Source organism: Myotis brandtii, unplaced genomic scaffold (assembly GCF_000412655.1).
Source record: "Myotis brandtii unplaced genomic scaffold, ASM41265v1 scaffold1071, whole genome shotgun sequence".
Classification (NCBI taxonomy): domain Eukaryota; kingdom Metazoa; phylum Chordata; class Mammalia; order Chiroptera; family Vespertilionidae; genus Myotis; species Myotis brandtii.
This window is the reverse complement of record NW_005353634.1, coordinates 308,191-327,958: the sequence shown is the minus strand read 5'-3', so window position 1 is coordinate 327,958 and position 19,768 is coordinate 308,191. Positions and strand designations below refer to the sequence as shown.

General features: G+C 37.1%; 1 protein-coding gene across 5 annotated transcripts in view; it reads left to right on the top strand.

Annotated features, from left to right (window-relative positions):
- The window catches only part of PRR16 (proline rich 16), a 245,379-nt gene extending 227,132 nt beyond the window's left edge, over positions 1–18,247 (top strand). For 3 of the 5 annotated variants that reach the window (XR_001362569.1, XR_001362579.1, XM_005857088.2), the window contains one exon: positions 17,297–18,247. The gene's annotated coding sequence lies outside the window, so the exon portion shown is untranslated. Of the gene's footprint in view, positions 1–1,848; positions 1,899–13,761; positions 13,803–17,296 lie in introns of those variants that run through there. The other 2 variants (XR_001362571.1, XR_001362573.1) reach the window with 2 other exon arrangements.
- Positions 18,248–19,768: the final 1,521 nt, after the last annotated feature.

Below are 19,768 nucleotides of genomic sequence, written 5' to 3'. Positions count from 1 at the left end.
AAATAAACCAGTATCCCAATAAATAGTTTTAATTTACTAAACCAGGATGATCAAAATCAGAATAAACACAATGACCTATGAGAGGTAGACTTTTCAAATAAGTACACTGTAAAATTTCTCTTTGATAATCTTTTCCAAAACCAATGTTGAAATGATTTCATAAGCCAAAGTAAATCTGTCTGCTAACAGACAAAGCAAACCACCTATGATTTTCTTATTGTTTTGATTTTCTATTCTAGCTTTTCTCTTTCTATGGAGCTGATAGAAAAATCTGAAGTACAAAGAAATAAAGCAGAGCAAATTGTAAGTTCATACACAAAAAACACCCACTAGCATATGTTGACCCAGAAACTTCCTGTAGGAAGTACCTCTTAAGGGTATATTATTTTACTTCCTACATTTTCCTTTCTCTTTAAATATAATGAACAACAATAAAAAATGGCCAGTGTTCTCAATGGTTACAGCCAATGGTTAGAGCCAAAGAGTTGCAGTTCAATTCCTGGTCAAGGTCATGTACCTAGGATGCAGATTCAATCCCTAGCCCTGGTCACATGTTGCATGAAGAAAACAAAATTAGGGTTTAGGTCATTTAAGTGTTCTGACTGAGGCATTGCAGTAAATTTCCTATCAGAGAAAATTTGAAGAAATTATTAATAAAACTAGAAAGGTATTTTCAATTAGCAATAATTTGTACACATTAAATCCCACTTACATTTTTCTAGAAAATAGACATGAAACATTAAAGCCTTTATTACCTGTAATTCCTAGGTGTAATAATTATAGTTTGTTTAGAAAGCAGTTTTAAAATTAGTCAGTAATTGGTTTTGGCTCTGAGAAAGAAACACATGAGGATATTTATTTTTCATCTTTAAAAAAGCACGGAACATTTTGCTTAAATTTCCCATTTCTGTTATATTACTAAACCACTGGTTATGGGCATGATGCCTCCAAACTTTTAAATACTAAGGGGACTTATTCATCAGAGGGAGTGAAATGCAATCTACCACATACCGCATTGTTGAAATTTTAAATACCACATGCATATTCTGTTTACAAAGCTATGCCATAAGGGAAAGGCAATAATTAAATTGAACACGTGGAAGAAAATCATCACTTTAAATTTCAGTATATAACTATATCTCTAAATTAAATTGGATATTAGATAAGTCCTTGAAAACCTGCATATTATTGTATATTTTTTTTCAATCTCTCTCAAATATACATATGTATATTTCTCCTCTATTTGGAGATAGGAGTCTTTAAAGAGACAACCAAGTTAAAATGTGGTTTTTAGGGTGGACCCTAATCCAATACAACTAATATTCTTAATAAGAAAAAGGAAAAATTTGAATCCAGGCATGTTCACAGGAAAAACATCATGTGAAGATGAAGGCAAAGACTGGGTTGATGCTTCCTTAAGCCAAGAAACACCAAAGATTGCCAGCAAACTACCAGAGGCCAGGAGAGTCACGGAATAGATTCTTTCTCAGAGCCTGCAAAAGGAAACAATCCCACCAGCACTTTACTTTTGGACTGAGATCTAAGCCTCCAGAGCTGTGAGAAAATAATTGTTTGTTTTTCAAGCCACCCAGTTTCTGGTACTTTTACAGGAGCCCTAGCAGACTGATACACCATATTTTATCTAGGATTCCATGGTTTCACTTCATGTCTCTTTTCTGTTCCAGCATCCCATATTACCTAGTTATCATGTGTCTTTAGATTGCTTTTGGCAGCGGCGGTTTCACAGACTTATTTTTTGATGACTGTGACAGTTCTGAGGAATAATGTTCAGATATTTTGTAGAATGTTCCGCTGTTGACATTTGTCTGGTTTTTTTCACATGACTAGACTGTGGTTATGAGGTTTGGGGAGGAAGAACACAGGAGAAAGTGCCATTTTCGTCAACATGATATATCGCTGTTGATATTGACCTTGAACACTTGGATAAAGATCTGTCAGGTGTCTCCAGTGTAACACTGCTCCTTTTAACCCCCCTTTCCTACTATACTCTTCAGAAGAAAGTCACTGTGCACCTCTCACACTTCAGAAGTTGTAAGTAATGCTCCTGCTCCTGGTATTTAATTATTTGGAATTATCCTCATGGGAGAGTTGCCTCTCCTCCCCGACTTATTTATTTATTCAAACATTTACTTATATTGGTACAAACTCAAGGAAGTTTAATTTATACTTTGGGTTATAACCTACTGCTACTTTACTTTGTGACCCAAACTGTTCACTGTTCTACCTTTGACCATTGGAGTTATTTCATTTGGCTCCTGTGTCCCATTGACAGGTTCTTATCAATGTGTTTGTGTGTGTGCGTACTTCCTACTTTCTGGTGTGACAAGATGCTCCAAGATCATCTGTACATTACCTGTTCCAGTCTTAGAATCAGCCATTTTCCAAGAATTCCTGGTTCCTTTTATCACAAACCAAGACCAGGGCACTATATGTGCTAATTACTACTGAGATAGCATTGCTTTTATGCTACCTCAGATAAAAGCACAAAGAAATATGTGTGTGTGTTCATACACATATCTGTAATCATTTCTATATGTAACTATCTGTATGTGTGTGTTTGTATACATACATACATACATATATTCATAGTATATTGGAAAACACACCTGAACCAAAAGTACCTTGAGAGCCAGACACTGAGACTATTTTTGGTTTAGCCATTATTGAAGAAGTTACTGGATTCTGAATATAATAACATGGTGATACTTTGATAGTGTAGTTTACTTCTTTAGGCGTTAAAGTGATATGTCATTGGATTGTATTTGAGACATCCTATATAATAAAGAGGTGATATGCAAATTGGCTGTCACACCCTCGCACAACATGGCTGTCCCCATGTGTTCAAAAGATGGCCACCACAAGATGGCCAGCAGGGGAGGGCGATTGTGGGCGATCAGGCCAGCAGGGGAGGGCAGTCATGGGTGACCGGGCCAGCTGGGGAGGGCAGTTGGGGGGGACCAGGCCTGCAGGGGAGGACAGTTGGGGGGGACAGGACCTGCAGGGGAGGGCAGTTAGGGGCGACCAGGCTGGCAGGGGAAAGCAGTTAGGGGCGATCGGGCCGGCAGGGGAGGGTAGTTGGGGATGATTGGGCTGGCAGGGGAGCAGTTAGGCATCGATCAGGCTGGCAGGGGATTGATTAGGGGGTGATCAGGCTGGTAGGCAGAAGTAGTTAGGGACAATCAGGCAGGCAGGCAGGCAGGCGAGCAGTTAGGAGCCAGCAGTCCCAGATTTTGAGAGGGATGTCTGACTGCTGGTTTAGGTCTGAGGGGTCCCAGATTGGAGAGGGTGCAGGCTGGGCTGAGGGACAGCCCCCCCAGTACACGATTTCATGCACTGGGCCTCTAGTATCATAATAAAGAACGTTAGGGTACCTAGGACCTCCCTCTGATTAATTTCAAGTTTAATGATAGTAAAAATTACTCATCATTCCATTATTTGTCTGATTATAAGGGTATTCTCCTTTCTGTTGGCAATGTGGATGTATACATATGGATACTCACATTTTCTAGTCATAATGGTGGCAAAATTGAAGGAAAGTAGTTGTTAGGAAATTGATCCATTCTAAGGGTAAGTAAAAATATTCTAGACACTTGCAGCATTATCTTACTCCCTTCAAGTAAAACAGAACCATTTTAAGACCCTCTTTTTTATTTTTAAGTTACTGTTTAGGCCCTGGCTTGGTAGCTCAGTTGGTTAGGTACGCCAAGGTTGTGGGTTTAATCTCCCGTTAGGGCACATACAAGAAGCAACCAATGAATGCATAAATACCTGAAACACAAATCAATGTTTTTCTCTCTCTCAAAAATCAATTAACAATTGCAGTTTACATTCAATATTATTTTGTATTAGCTTCAGGTGTATAGCATAGTGGTTAGGCAATCATATATTTTACAAAGGGTTCAAACTTAAATATAAGACTCAAAACCATAAACTTATAGAAGAAAACATAGGCAGTAAACTCTTTGAGAGTTCTCAGTGATTTTTTTGATACATCTCCCTGGGCAAGAGAAACACAGGAAAAAATAAACAAATGGGACTACATCAAATTAAAAAGTTTTGCACAGCAAAGGAAACCATCAAAATAAAAAGACAACCTACTGAATGGGAGAAGATACTTGCCAATGATACATCTGAGGGGCTAATATACAAAATTTATTAAGAGACATTCTGTATGTTGCTTTTTACAAAGACTTTCCAGAAACACCACTCTATTGTAGTTGATGCAAGATATTTTTTTTCTGTCCCAGAGCTTACAATTTTCAGTCATGTATGCCTAAAAAAGCAAAGCATTTTAGAAGTAAAATAAATTTTAAGTGGAATATATTCTATTTTGCTTTGCTTCTAATTCCTTTTGAGTAAAATGTTTTTAAAAAGGAAATGAAGAATGGAGATGACCTCTTGGCATAAGCAGCTAGATATTTTTCCAAGACCAGTAGCTTCAGAGACCTTAATAACACCAGAGAATCTCTGATTTCTTTTCCTATCATTTGTTTAAAATCTCTAGAGGAAGAAAGAAATGCCGTTTCATAAATATGAGAGCATTTTATGGCTTGTCTTCAGAGTTTAATTGTTGAATAACATCAGTTATTAGAAGGAGGAATATTGTTATCACTTGTTTCATGTAATAGTTAAGAACCTAAAATGAATGTGGCTTGACAGAAATGTTTAAATGAGGGAGGAGTGTTAGCATTTTGATTTTGTTTTGATGAAGGTACTCTAATTCCATCATGAAAAAATAATGCCATTCTCTAGCATGCCTCATTTGCAATGGAACTGAGTAGAATGTGCTGGTGCTCCTGTTAACATCAGATTCAGCAGGTTTTAATGCAGTTACACAAAGGAGTTTTGCCAAAAGGAGGGATAAATATCACAACCATTCATTTCACAGCGCTCTCCAATCTGGCTGCAACTGTTTTACTAAGCAACACATCAGTTAATTAAAAGGAAATTAAAAGGCGGGACAGGAAGAAGAGAGATTTAGCAGAAAGAGTTTTCAAAACCATTTTTGGCTTTAGAGAAAACAATTTATGATCATTAGCATGAGTGAAATTCCTGGTTGGCCTAAGCTAATGAAAACATTCTTAAAGCAGAGATTTTTTTCAGAAATAAAAACAAACAAACAAAAAGACAAAACGGTCCTCTGAACACCACTAGTGAGTAACAAGAGGAGGCAGGGTAAGTAAATATCCACATTTTGTATAGCTGAATCCCTCCACTTCCTCAGAGTATGAAGTAAATATGCTCACAGAGTGTGCTTTCCTTGGTTCATGGATCAAAGCACAACGTATCCTGGTGACTGTTTTTCTAAATTGGTTCCTTTAGCATTTACCCTTTGGTAATTTTTACACTGTGCACTATATTGTCTGAAAGTAATTAAATATTAGAAGGTATTTATAACTCATTGGTTGCATAATTACCTATGCTAATATTGTTAATAACCACAGAAGGAAAAGGGCAAGACAGTTATTTTCATTCTGGTTTTATTTCTTGGCAAAACCACTACTGTGGCCTCCTTTGGTTGTGAGAGATGGGACAGAGAATTATGGCAGTTCCCCTGTCGATGTGCACCAAGTAGCCCAGACTCTTTTCTAAGAACTAGGTTTTCAGGTAGCTTGTTCAGCACTCTTGTGGAATTATCTACACAAAAGGGAAAAAATGTATTTGTTCAATGTTTCTGTCTCTGAAAAATATACACTGTAAAATCATTTTTACCTATGTTCTCATTTACTTTCTTCATCAACTTTGCAAAGTAAACATTAATGTTTATCCCATTTTTTTTAATAGTTGAGGAAACTGAGTATGCAAACTATTTTGTCCAGCCTGGCCAGGTGGCATCGTTGGTTGCAGTGTTGTCCCGTACACCAAAACGTTGCAGGTTTTATTTCCAGTCAGGGCACATACCTAGGGTGCAGGTTTGATCGCCATTCGGGTGCACCTGGGAGGCAGCCAATCAGTGTTTATCTTCTCTCTCTCTCTGCCCCCTCCCTCTAAAATCAATAAAAACATATCCCCAGGTTAGGATTAAAAACAAAACTCTCTTATCCAGATCCTTATGTGTTGTGGAATGGAATTTAATTTTGAGTACCAGACTCCAAAATTATGATATCACACCAGGCACTGTATTAAGAATTTTGCAAGTATTCGTTAACTGATCAATCCACATTAGGAGTTTGGCATTAGTCAATACTAAAGAAGTTCCACGAGACTGCACACAATTTAGATGAATAAATGATTGAATGAATGAATGAATGAAGCAGGTAAGCAAGCATATGTTGCCTGTATCCTGTGGAATGAATGTTTTTCAAGTGATTGGAATTTGTACTTAATCATAAGATTGGTGTCCATCTTGACTAATTTATTGGTTCATTTGTGCCCATAATAAACAGTAGAAAAAGATTTCTAGAAAGTATTCTTCAAGGTAATATTTTCAACTTGAAATCTAAAAGGATGAAAAATATTAATTTTTAAACATCATTTATTCCTTTCCTATGGAAGACTTTAATTATGATATTTAATTGTAACATTTATAGATCAATAATAAGATTTTTTTCAAACAGTTAACAAAATATCCCAAAACATGTTTGAGCTAGGCTTCTAAGATGTGCTTTTTAAGATGTGCTTTTAAATAGTCTTTTGTGACATACATATGTTGAAGTAACTATAAATATATTGTTAATATATTTAAAATTATCACATCATAGTAACTTCACTGTTATATTGTTCAAAAAACGTAATTTCTATTATTATTATGTCACCAAGTTGATTTAAATTGAATTAAATTAATTGGCAAAAATAGCTGAAAAGCACCCTTTTCCAAACTGCTGTGATTCTACATGGACATATACATATGGAGAGAAAAACTGATACAGTTTAAGATAATAGAATAGTCTTTTGCTTTGTGAATGCAGATGTTCCATGAGCAAGAGAATGTCTACTAGTATATCATTGTCTGTAACTAATTTTCTTAGAGAATTTCAACAAATTCATTTGTCAAGTTATTGCCAGTGAAAATGGGTTGGTTCTTGCAATGTCGTGAGAAAGGAATTTCAAAGAGCACGTGTATGGGGAAAGTTTAAGCCTAGTGGCAACATTTATTGAGTTGAAGGGAAATAATATGCCCCCAAGGTTTACCCAGGCTTATGCTGGGCCCTCCTCCTAACCAGTCGCCTTCTTGGACCTTCCAGGGTTCCAGGCCCTCATCCAATCTGATTACCTACTTTTCCGATTTTCTCAGACTACACTCCACCCCTTTTTGTTGCCATTGTGGCTCCTACTGTGCATGCCCCAAAGTTCTGCTGTGTCATCTGGTTTCTACTGCGCATGTGCCTAGCAAAGGAATTTCCCCCCTGCTTCTCTGGAAAATCCAGGTACCAGGCTAGTTGTTCCCCAGGAAGATTATTCCTGCCCACTCCAGGGTTGGCAGAGGATTACATCCTGAGGGCAGGGGATGTAGCTGGTCTTCTGGGAGCCTGTGAATGCTGCAACTTCCTAGTGAAGCAGGCTAATGGCTGATTTAGCTCCCTAGTTTTTAGGTCTAATGTCTGATTCCATTTGCTCCCTTCCTTTGTAATACTAATTAGCTACTTATGCTACTATGCTAACAAAGTATTTAGTTGGACTTTACAAACAAGGTCCTTACTTTGAAGGGTAAAGTTTTCAGGGCCAGATATACAGTAGATGAACAATTATTTTTTTTCTATGCTATATATAGTGTCAAAATCTTAAGTGGACATGTTTAACTTATAAAAATTTGGCACTCCTTAAACTGATTTTTACGTTACTCCTTACATTTTATGTGCATTTTTTTTAGTTACTATTGAATGAAAAACCAAACACAGTAGAGCAGAGGATTAGGCATAGCTGGATATTTGGTTGTTGTTTTGAATTTTAAAGGCTTGTAGTGGGGCAGACTTGCAGGGTCAGCTTCATAGGCTTGTGACCATTGCAGCTGCACCGAGCGAGTCCTGTCTTTAGAAGCACCGCCTCCTTACCCATAAATAGCCCCCCTACACTTCGGGTTTAATGATATGCAGTCACTGTCCTGATACTTTTATCTTTGAATTTGCATTTTATAAATGAAGTCCAATAGAAAAATAGAGAACATGTTGGAGGCTTGAAGCTTCTTGTCAGGCATGGTACCACATTCACCACCCACTTCCCCTCCCATACCCGGAGATCATTGCTGTCCTGTCTCAGGGGAGGGGGAGGGGGGACAAAGTGCTGGCAGCCATGTGATGTGCTCTGAATTGCAAGGCAAAGCTCCAGGGTTTATAGGGGTCTTCACTCAACCAGAAGGAGCATGACATTAAATAGCAAATATAAAAACAGAGAGAGCGAGTAAGAAAAAACAAAGCTCTTTTCCTGCTTTTTGAGCAAGGGCCCTGCATTTCATTTTTCACTGAACTCTATAAATTTTGTAGCTGTCCTTGGTAATTTGGAACTAATGTTATTGAATGTCATTGATGTGCTAGCTCAGATAAGAAGGGCATTCTGAGGTGAGTGATATTTCAGGGTGTCAGGAATTTATTTTAGAGAATGACCATCTGGCTTGAAAGACTTAAATATCATCTCTCTAAACTGCTGCTGTATCAGACACATGTACATTTACTAATTATCTAGCCTCAATACGTCAAGCACTACCTACACATTTGGTTAGTATGTCTTCCTCATGGATGTGTAGGTTGGTCCTACACTGCTGCTGGACTCAGGAAAGCAGGGCAGCTATAAGAGAATCTCACTTATATTTTGCAGTATTTCATAGATAATTCATGAGAAGGAATTAGTTGTGTCAACTTGGAACACAATGTTAGAGCTAGCAATTTAATTTTACTCATATTAAAATAATCATTTTCAAGGTGATTTTCTCAATATTCATAGTTTGTGAAGCATGAAATAAAATGACTTTCCAAAATAGCTAGATATTTAATAGAATTTAAAGATTACAAGGAAGTGCACACATAACTATCTTTTCCTAATTTAATTATATGCATTAAATTCTGTATATATCTATACACTAATTAAAACAATTAAACTTCATATAACTTGGAACCAATACATGGGCTGAATATAAAACATACTAAATGGGCAAGAGTAAATACAATGCTATTAAAAATGACCTAGGTGTTTTTATTTGTCTATCTAGAATGCTTCATTTACATTCTCTTTCTAGCTGATAACACATTGTCTACCTATCTTTTAAATGTCATTTTTATCAGTGAAAACTCCTTGAAACTTTTTTTTGCATGTCTGGAGGAAACTCTGCCCAACTTCTTCCACTGAATGATTTTGTTTAATATTAATTCTTTCTAAAGCAGTGGTACTAAGTCTATTATTCAAAATCCTTTTATCATACTTCCTTGTTGCAAGAATATAATAACCAAGACAGGAGTATCCGGGGCACCATTCAGAGGGGACTCTGGTGTGTGTTGCATCTTCAAGCCCTATAAAAAGTTGGGGGAGGTATACAGTCTTCCCCTGTACCTCCTTCTAACCGCTTAGTCCTCTACACATGACAGAATATGAAGACAATAATACACAAATGAAAGAGAATCTCCATATGTATGACACTACTAACACTCTTAGTAGTTTTCAGTTCAACTTGACAACCCATCTCACAGTAGTACCCCCATAGAGCGCATTTGACAATGATTTCATTAGAATAATACAGTAAACAAAGCATATCTGTAGGGCAGTATCAAGTGATGCTCTGACATGAGTTTCCGTAAGTGTCAAGGATAAAGTCTTTCTCCAACCCTGCAAAGTGACAACTCAGGTGTGAGAATTTGAGATCATGGGCAGATGAGGGACCAACCCTGGCTAACACTTCCCATGTCCCAAATAGGGAAGGACATGACCAGTTACCACCTTCAGAAATCCCAGAAGATATTTATAGTCATTCACAGTCTTGCTAGACCAGATGCAGTTTACAAATCAGGATTTATTTTTACCATAAGCAAAGTTACATAGTAATACAGCTGACATTCTACCAGTACCAGGTTTCCATAGAAACAGCTAGAAAGTTAACTTTGGTCATTTTTCTTTTCACAAGGAAGTGTTTTTGCTATCCCTCTATTCACATTAGAAAACACTAATATTTGGGAATTTGGCTTACCAAACAGGCCTTATTCTAACACAATAAAATTCAAAATGACAGCTATATATCCAACTTTAAAAAAAACTGAAAAAAGAATAACAATGTTTCTGATATGACTATTTAATATTGCACAGATGCCAATCTGCCTCATTTAATCTATAAATTCAATGCTAGTCCATGGAATTTTAAAATTTTGCTAAAGCAACCACTCTGAATCTAAAATGTATACCACAGAGGAAATGAATGACTAGCATCCAAATTACAATCATTTATGTATGTGAATTATTACAAAAAAATAGTATGTCAGCTTGGCTGGTGTTGCTTAGTGGTTGAGTGTCGATCTATGAACAAGGAGGTCATGGTTTGATTCCCAGTTAGGGCACATGCCTGGGTTGTGGGCTTGATCCCCAATAGGGGGGGCGTGCAGGAGGCAGCTGATCAATGATTCTCATTATTGTTGTTTCTCTCTCTCTCTCTCTCTTCCCTTCCTCACTGAAATAAATAAAAACATATTTTAAAAAAAGAACAGCATGTCAAAGCATAGCAAAATATAGATAATTTAATAATGCTATTGAGATGATCCACAATCCATTTGGGAAAATAGATTCATAATTAATATTATAATAAATAAGTTACATTCAAACAGGATTGACAACCTTTTCTGTAAATGGACAGAATAGTAAATATTTTAGTCTATGCGGGTCATGCTATTTGTCCCAAATATTCATCTCATTATACCCAATGAATGGTGTAAGTGTAGCAAATTTGGCTTGCAGGTTGTAGTGCAATCTAATCAGTGCCAGAATTTCCTTACCTGGAGAATGATAAGAATATCTACTTCATAGCTTTATATGACAAATAGAATGTAAAATATTTAGCTTTATATTTAGATGTAATAGAAATGTAACTTTTTATTTATATATTTTCCATGCTTGGCATAATGCCTGGCTTATAGTAAATATTTCATACATTTTCATTTAACCTAATTAAGTGGAAACTTCTTGCTGCTATTAATTTAACAGAGGGAATAAGACAGATTTTTTTTTTGGTAATGATTTTGGTCTCTTCATACTTACTACTTCTTAAATGCAGCAGACATAAGACACATGATACACTGTTTCATAGTTACAATATTTTAAATTATATATACATATATAATACATTTTTATCTATATATATAAAAGGCTAATATGCTAAGTGTCCCTCTCTCTGTCCGACCGGTCTCTAAGACGCGCACTGACCACCAGGGGGCAGATGTTCAACGCAGGGGTTGCCGAGCTGCAGTAACTTGGCAGCAGCAGTTCTCTGGTGACGCACCCTGAAATGCAGAGGAGGGAGTCTGATTCCTCACAGGGCCTCGTGATTCCACCTTTAGCCATGGGTTATGTTGTTGCTGGGGCACTGTCGGCCCAAATCTGGTTTACTGCGCACTTGCGTTTGCATTCCACACCTGTACGACAACAACTTTGCAGAGTGCCTTCTCCACATTCTGGGACCCCTCAGGGGATGTCGGAGAGATGGTTTCAGCCTGATCCCCACAGGCCAGGCCGAGGGACCCTACCTGCTGGAGGGACCCCGCTCATTCCCCACATGCCTTTGGAGCCAAGGTGCCACCCTAGGTGCAACCTGTCGGGGAGAGACTGCTGGAGGTTGGCTCCAGGGCGTGTCCGGCCTGTCTTGCCCAGTCCCATCCCGCTGGTCACCTTCTAATTAATTTCCTTTCAATGTGCACGAATCCTTGTACTGGGTCACTAGTATATAAGTATTTGTCTGTTTTATAAAATATATTTTAGTACTATATAATTCATATGTAAAATTTTATATATTTATACTTAATAAATATAGATTATAATGAAGAGAATTATAAAAATTACACTAAGTTCCAAATAAATATAGAATTGTGAAATTCTTACGTTTGGACAAACTTTTAGTAATATTTTTAGCTTTTCCTTCGCTTTGCTTGCTGTCTTGACATTTTAAAATCATGCTGCCCTATCTGTAAAGAAATGTTCTTAATCACTTAAGATGCTACAGTAAACCCTCGATTTTGCGGATCTCAATTTAATGGACTTCAGACTTAACAGACACAATTTCTGGTCCATGGGTCACATGTGAAAATTAACACCCTGTTAATTTTAAGAGAATTTTAACCAAGATTTGCTTATAATTAAATTAACAGGGGGTTTTTTTGTTATTAATTCACTGTTATTTTTAACAAATTTTAGTGAATAGCCATATGTTGGAAAAAAAACACAGTAGTAATTTCATCGACATAAATAAATATTACATATTTACAACTATAGTCTACATATTTAATTCCAAGAGTCACCACTCGTAAATAATGTTTGGTGAATGATAAGCACATGACACACTGCATGGCGAATGGTAATCAGTTCTTTTGTCATGCGGCGTGACTTTCTGCAACAGTTTTAACACGTGTGGTCCCGATGTTCTGATGTGTGCTAAGCCGTGCCCCAGCTGTGTGCATTTAGTGACTGGTAAATGCATGCATTTACTAGTCCTATTCAGTATACATTTAAAATTACAGTAACATTGTTATTGGAGAATTGCACAGTTGGAATTTCTCCATTGTTAGTGGGTGTGGGGTTCTTACAATATCTTGCGAAAAAGAATTTTCTAAGACTTGACAGTAGAATGAGTGATTTTTATTTGTGTGGAGTTATATCCCTGCATTTCCAAGGTCCCATTTTCCTTAAACCAGTCCTGGAAAATGTGCTGCTGGGGATTCAGCAGTGTTAAAAGCAAAGCCGGTGTCCAGAGTTTCCCTTCCACGGTGGAGCTCAGTCTGGCAGAGCATCAGGCCAATTGTAATCCATCAGTCCATTGTGTGGGGTCCACGTGGCCATGAGCCATGTGGGCGAATGCAGGGGAGCATGCCCCTGCAGCAAGAGAGCCAGGAGCACAGTGTGGTGTGCAAGAGAGCCAAGAGAGGGGACTTCCTTCGTTCAGGAGCTTATGTGTCTCAGATTTTGAATCTTTGCAGATTGAATGGGCACTCCATCCTGGCCAGTGCCCTGTTCCCAGGGATGACTAATAAACAAGCACCCTCTCTGAGTCGTTTAGACCTTACTGGTCATGCATCTATTCTTTCTTTGTCTAGTCCCTTCTCCCAGAATCTCTGGGGAACAGACTTGGAGAGTGTTAAACTGCAGTTTTCTGGCAAAGCTGTACAAATGGCATGCTGTAAAAAATCAATAAAATACATTTTTAAAAAAATTAATAATTGGGTTAATGACAATGGTGTCAATACACATAGAAAACTTTTGTGGATCTCTGGGGAACAGACTTGGAGAGTGTTAAACTGCAGTTTTCTGGCAAAGCTGTACAAATGGCATGCCTGTATTATCTGGCCTTCCCTTTGCTCCTTTTCTGTTAATTAATTAATAATTGGGTTAATTACAATGGTGTCAATACACATAGAAAACTTTTGGTGAAATTAACTTTCCATACATACTTAATTTTAATTGCACAGATGTATCTACATAAGTAAAAACAGGTTAACTAATATGTCAATTTTTTCACATGCATTAGGAAAACCTACTTTATTATAGAACGGAATTTTGGCTTTAAGGGACACCCCCTCACCCAAATTAGTCTGTTATATCGAGGTTTTACTGTACTTACAGCTCTAGGAGGCTGAAAGCCACCCGGCAGCTACATTGCTCTCATCGCTATGGCCATCACCCAGGCGCCAGGGCTCAGCCTCATGCTGGGCCACACGGACAAGGTCATCACCTAGCAAGTACCCTTCTACCACGACAACCCCCAAAAATGGCAGAACAGCATCTGCCACAACCTCACAGACAAGGACAACTACTGGCGCTCGACCCCAACACCAAGGACATGTTGGAGGGTGGCAGCTTCAAGCACTGCGACCTCTCCACTTACCTGGACTGCATGCAGCCACCACGGCCACTGCCTTCCTCCCCGGGCACCTTCTCTGCAGGCTATGCCCTGCCATTGCTCACCGCCACGCTGTCTCAGGGTCAACTTCCCCACTGCGTCTCTAGGTCCCTGTGATGTCTTCGGCCTGATGCCCAAGCAGCCACTCAGCCCAGAGCTAGACTGTTTACATGAAAAAAGTATCCCCTAAACCTGAGGACAGAACTGGAGAGAGGACCGAACCGAGAGCCACACAGAAGAGACCTTGGGCTTCCTAGTGCATCGTGCACATACCTGGTTCACTTTGTTAATGGGAGGTAGTGGAGAGGCAGCCTCAGCCCATGGACTTGGTCAAAGGACCCTTCATCAGGTGAAGGTCCAAAGGTCATGCCATTCAGGGGTGCAGCTTAGTGTCTACACCCGATGCTGGAATCTGAATTGTGGGAGAATCACAGGACTTCACTCTCACCTGTACTGTGAAAAACTCGAGTTTTTAATCCATGGGTTGGGCCTCTTGTGTTTTTGACTATGTAACTGCAATAAAAGGCTCCAATAGCACCTTCCTTCTTAAGGTGAGGAAGACAAGTTTGGAAAAAAAAAAAAGATGCTACTTACCTAAATTAACTGACTTGACATTTAATGAGTCAAAGCCTAAAAATTACCTGGTATCATTCATATTTTGTATATCACATTTGTGTCTGGAAAAATTTACCAAAATTAGAGAATGACCCTTGCAGTGCTTGAAAACTTTGACCTATTCCATTCAAAAAGTGAAGAAAACTTTAATTAGTTTTAAACAAAGGCCTTTGAAATAGAATGAAGTAATTAACTACCCATCTGAAGAATAAGTCAGAGAGCATTCCTGGAGCACTTCAACTCATTGTTGCTAATGCAGAATCTTGGTGATTTATGTTTCATTATTGCAATGCTGAGTACATTTATTTAACTTGTATAGGGATGATGGTGTATTACATTTCTCCATATTTGAGGTAAAAATATAAACAATATATAATAATGGAAGTTCATGAATTTTTAAGTTAGCAAATTATACATGAAAAATTATTTGGGGCTTTTCTTTAGTGGGAAAAAAAAAATTTAGCCTGAGGTTATGGTGAATGGGATATCTGATACCATGCAGGGAGAGGCTCGGATATCTGTAAAAAATTTTCAAAACTAAGTAAGACTTAAATGTATTTCATTAACACCCAATGTTGGAATTCAAACTGCCAATATAGACATCTCCTGGTTAGAAGATTTTATTCTCTGCTTTTAATGTTTGGTCGCTGAAGGCTGTGAGGCAAATAACTGCTTCTATGAGATACCTAACATAATTACTGGAACAGGAAAATATTTATAAATAATTTTAGCTCTTATCTTAAATAGATGTAAAATGTACAAAACTCCATTTTTTTAATCAAACAAGAATCTGTTAACAGTTTTACTTTTTTAAGTTAAATACTATAGGACAGGATTGTTAGGATGAAAAACTCAGTCAACAACTGCCTCAAAAGGGATAAGAAAAATTCTGCCATGATATTAGCAAAAGTAAAGGAGAAAATTTACACTGTAAGAAGCAACATTTCCCCTACAGAATACCTCTTGGCATTTCCTGAATGAGTGGGATTAGCAATCTAAATAAATCATATTTCAAGAGGTAATAGCAACAGATAAAATTTAAAGGATTATTAAAATAACATTTACAAGACTCTGAACAATTCTTGAACTCTTATTAAAACAACAAAGAGAGAACAATTCTTTATTTATGAATTTCATAAAAGACTGAATGTGCAACTTGACATATGCTAGTGATGATCTGGTAATATACAATTTGTCCAGTAGCTGCACAGTTTGTTTTTATTGTGTCATCTATGTGTATGTTTGTGTCTCTTTATTGAAGAAAGCACACAATGCATTTGGAATTTACATACCTCCAAATGAAAGTGTTAAAGCAGGGGTTCTCAGATGGGCTTTAAGGGATTAAAAATGCACTTAATGCCACTACTCTCTATCTCTGACTTTTCTAATAATTTACTAATCAATTAATTATGGTACCAGGTTCATTTTAATAACTTTCTGGACCTATTTTAGTAAGTCATTGCATACATATTATCTTTTACATCATAACTTAAAGAGAAGACCATAGACACACTGCACATTAAGTGGTGCTAAGCATATTTGATGTTGGGTGGGCAGAGTGAGGATTATGGTTAGGTTTTATTTCTTATTATTTTCCAAAATATGTATTAATTAGGATATGGATAGGAATATGGATAGAATTTATTTTAAGGTGCTAATTATTGCAGGTATTCATGAAGGCAGACTAGTTCTTTGGCAGCTCTGCTGCATCAAGGAAAAGAATATTCTTTTGGCAGTTTGATAAGACATTTAGACTACATAGAATGCAGTGAAAGAGAACATTATGCAACGTGGTTTTTAAATGCTTTTTTGCTGTTTTAAATGAAGTCTCTCTACCTTAAAAATGATTTATTAACTATTTTAATAGTGATATATATATGTATATCAAAGAATATATCAAGATATAAATATCTCAAGATATTCTTATATTTTCAGGCTCTATATAAATAGTCTTTGAGAACTTAGTACATTTACAGGTGGACACATTTACCTGAATTTTTAAAAACTGTCAGAGATAGATTTTGAACATTAATTCTTATTCAGTTACTAATTTTATTGTTAACAGTATTACAGATGTCCTCCAATTCCCTCCCCCTCCCTTAGCTTCCTCCTCCCAGCCCCTGTCCCACCCAAGGCCTTCACCACACTACTGTCTGTGTCCATTGGTTAAAGAAGGATTTCTTACCCTTTGAGACAACATGGATAAACCTGGAGAATTTTATGCTGAGTGAAATAAGCCAGTCAGAGAAAGACAAATATCACATGATCTCACTTACATGTAGAATTTAATGAACATAAACTGACGAACAAAACAGAGGCATCAATGCATGGAACAAACTGACATCTCTGGGATGGGGCAGATGGGAAGAGATTAATGAAAGAGATAGGTCTTTTAATTGAAATATAAGCATGCTACTACTAAATTTTGATGACTGGCTTGTCACATTATCTTTATATATGAAATTTAAGGGGAATATATGTTTCAATATGTTTAGACATTTAAAATGAAATTCTTGATAATTCAAGTAATTTTAAATTAGGCATTAACAAATGATTGCCTCATTCTTAATACATTTTATGTGTTTTTGTTAAACTGTACTTACGATTTAAACTGATCTTTTGTCTTTTGTTTTCTTCTGACAGCTCCTTCAGATTGGAAGGAAATCTTTATTTGGAGGCATGTCAGCTCATTTTTCTCACTTCAGATTCATCATTATGACTTCTTGAGGCCAGATGTAATTTTGAAATAACCAGGAACTTGTCCATCTCAGAGCAGCAAATTCCCTCAACTTTGGAGCACAAGTGATTACTGATATGGTCTGCATAAAATCATCTGCCTCTAGTCTGACAGCCATGAGCAGAGCCCTAGGGGTGAAAAAAAGCCACAGCCTTAAATCTCTTCACTCAGAAATTATCAAGAAGATTTAAAATATATATATATGAAAAGGACTAAACAATTAAGCCAACAAAAAACAGAAACCAAACAAAACCCATCTTCTTTCACCATGAAAATAAATATTCCCAGATGTGAACCCATGAAAATGTATATTCGGCAGTTAAGCTAGTAAATTATTATCAATTGATTTATCATTTGGGAAGATAAAATAGAGATAGGAAATATCTCTAGTCAGAATTACTCAGCATTTCAAAATAAATATGTAGACAAAAATAAACTGAACAAATAGAGGAGCATTGCAGCAATGAACAGTAGTATTAGGACAGAATGTTGCTGTTTGCAGAGAGGATGTTTGCCATCTTGTGTATACCCTTAAAGCCATAATGGAATAACAACATTATTGTCAATTGCTTGAAATGTTTCTGCATTCAGTCCTTCACTCCATATTGTTTGAGAGAGGGGGAAAGTCAGTCTTACTGATTATTTCTCAATGCACTTCTAATATTTGCACTGTCACTTCCATTCAGGGTAATGATGTGTGCTGTTATTTGCACAGATGGTCCCATGAGTTTTGAGACCACAACAAGCAGTTTCTTGCAGGAGTCCAAAAAGGAAACACTTAAGAATTTTGCAGACATTGATTTCTCTTCTATAAAAATCAGTTATCTAAAAAAGAAAAGGTTTGTCTCAGATTAAAATAATAACTATAGAATAATAACAAAAAAGCATCAGTGTGGTCAAATGAATGAAAAAGGGATCAAATTTTTTTAATGAAGATCATTTTATATCATTAACAGCCAAGAAGTCAAATACAGTGAACTGTACACTAAACATTTGTGTTGAACATCTATTTGTTCTCTGAATTTAAAAAAAATCATTTGTAATTTGTATTTGACATATAACAACAGTTTTTTATAGCCATTTATCTATGCTTCATGGGATAATGTACCAGACAAACAGCATTTTCAGTTTATTTTTCTAAATAAATGTGTTGTTTATATTATCTGTAGTTGCTTATTTTATTTGGCTTTCATTACCTGGAAGATAAATTTCCTATGGATCCTTGGCAAGCTTTTTTCATGTTAATTTAGAACTAATGGAAGAATGAAATATCAAATATTTTTGTGGTATAAAATTGGGCTTTCTATTTCCTAAACTCTGAAGAAGAATGATATATTGTTACCTTGGCTTTCTGGTCAAGTATTATTTTAATACTGTAGTTATATTAGTTATATTAGTTTTACTGTCTGCTGTAAAACCGAAAGTTTAGGTATTGGGTGAGTAAAGATTTTCTCTCCATTCTCTAGATGGAAATTTGCTTCAGAAGATGAAATTAGATATTTTCTTTTAGGCCATCATCAGAGGTCTGCCGAGCACTTCCATCAGTATATATCAAAATGACTAGGCCCTCTTCCTGGTGCAAAAATGAAAAGAAGGGCCTACTGAAAACCTGCAAAGTGCTCATTGTTGCTTGAGGCTCACCAACCAGAGTGTGTATGATCATCGCTACCCTCAGTAACTAGTGTGCAGCTCAAACAAATTACTTAAAAACATTTTTTTTAATTTAGGCATAATTGACATTTTTTTTTCAGTTTAAGTACAATGCAGTGATTCAATATTTGTATACGTTGCAAAACGATTGCCACAATAAGTCCAGTTTAACATCCATCACCACATACAGTTACAATTTCTTTCTTGTGACGGTAACTTTCAAGAGCCACTCTTCTAGCTACTTTCAAATATACAATACAGTATTATTATTTTTTAATGTTTTTTTATTTTCCATTACAGTTGACAGTATTATATTAGTTTCATGCAATACAATATTCACTATAGTTACAGTATAAGTAACATTTTGGAGGTGGCTGGAGGAGAGTGCCAAGATGGTGCCAGGTCTTCAAAGTCTCTGGAGAGGATGAGAGTCAGTCCTGAGATGTATGTCCTTAGGAGCCCGCCCCTCCGGTGCCGCTAGAAGGATAAGCTGATAGGCCTGGCTTTCCCTGGGTGCGTTGCCTCTTGCGGTGCTCCGGTGGGTTGGAATGGGAGCCTTTTCGGAGCTCTTCCCCTTGGTGGTGGTGCCGTGAGACCAGGAGGCCTAAGCCCATTGGCCGCCAGAGCCAGGCAGTGGAGAGGGGTGCCCTGGCAGCCGCTGCAAAATGGGGGCTCCAGGCAGGGTCTGAGCCGCTGCCTGAGACACATAGGCGAGGCGGAACGAGGCA